Source organism: Echinops telfairi, unplaced genomic scaffold (assembly GCF_000313985.2).
Source record: "Echinops telfairi isolate 266 unplaced genomic scaffold, ASM31398v2 ScPeMD7_1;HRSCAF=3_0, whole genome shotgun sequence".
Taxonomy (NCBI): domain Eukaryota; kingdom Metazoa; phylum Chordata; class Mammalia; order Afrosoricida; family Tenrecidae; genus Echinops; species Echinops telfairi.
The window spans coordinates 16,146,454-16,147,539 of NW_022103896.1; the positions used below are offsets into that span (position 1 = coordinate 16,146,454).

General features: G+C 44.1%; 1 protein-coding gene across 1 annotated transcript in view; it reads left to right on the forward strand.

Annotated features, from left to right (window-relative positions):
* The window catches only part of ANXA13 (annexin A13), a 28,372-nt gene that overhangs the window by 22,376 nt on the left and 4,910 nt on the right, over nt 1-1,086 (forward strand). The gene's annotated exons all lie outside the window — the stretch shown is intronic.

Sequence of the window (1,086 nt, forward strand, 5' to 3'; positions counted from 1 at the left end):
AACCACCAGCTGCTCCTTAGGAACTAGTCAAGGTTTTCTACTCCTGTAAAGAGTTACAGTCCTGGAAACCCAGGAGCAGTTCTACCCTGCCCTATTGGGTTGCTGTGAGTCAGTATCGGCTCTATGTCAGTCGATTTGTTTGTTTGTTTTTTTAAGGATCCTTTCTCAATCTTTCTTTCCCGAAGTGCCGCCTGCCAAGAACTTTGATCAGAGTAGATACGAGGGAGCACTCCACCAAAATGGAAAAAGCTCTGCTTGGAAGAGCTTTCGCAGTACGCATTTTTCTCTGTTGGGCGAGCACAGAGCCACTCCCTCAGAGCTAGTGCATCCAGTGGCGTTAACTGGGAAGGTTCTCTCTGGTCACAGTGCATTTTTTTCATAAAAGCAGGTTTACTTGAACCTCGTTTTTTTGTGATGGCCGATTTCAGAGAACAGTGTGCGGCTGTGAAATTGTGTTTCCTGCTCTGGAAAAATGCCACAGAAACTGTTGTGTTGTTGAACATAGCTTACAAGGACAGAGCTATGGGAAAAACTCAAGTGTACAAGTGGTTTTCTCATTTCAAGAAAGGTGCAATGTTGATTAATGACAAACCTCAGTGTGGACATCTGTCAACTTCCTGAATGGACGAAAAGGTCAACAGAATTCGTAGACTTGTACTTGAAGACTGATGATGGACTATTGAAGAGATGAGGAAGTTCTCTGGACCATCTTGGAGTTTGGCTCAGTGAATTTTCACAGAAGGTTTAGGAATTAGAAGAGTCACTGTGAAATTTGTGTCTTGGGTTCTGACTGAGCAGCAAAAAGTACCTCGACTGGAAACATGCTGTGCTTTGAAAGAACAGCTCTGAAGTGACCCAGACTCCGCCCCCCACCCCCAAGGTCATTACTGGTGACCAGACACGGTACTATTCCTATGACTCCGAAAGCAAACATCAATCAAGCCAGTGGAAGACACGATCGTCACCAAATGATGCTTATTTGGTTTTTTTTGGTGTGAGGGGGATAGTGCACTTGAAGTTCATTCCACCACGTCAGACTGTTAATCACGTTTTCTATTTAGAGGTTCTAAAAAAGATTGTGTAACC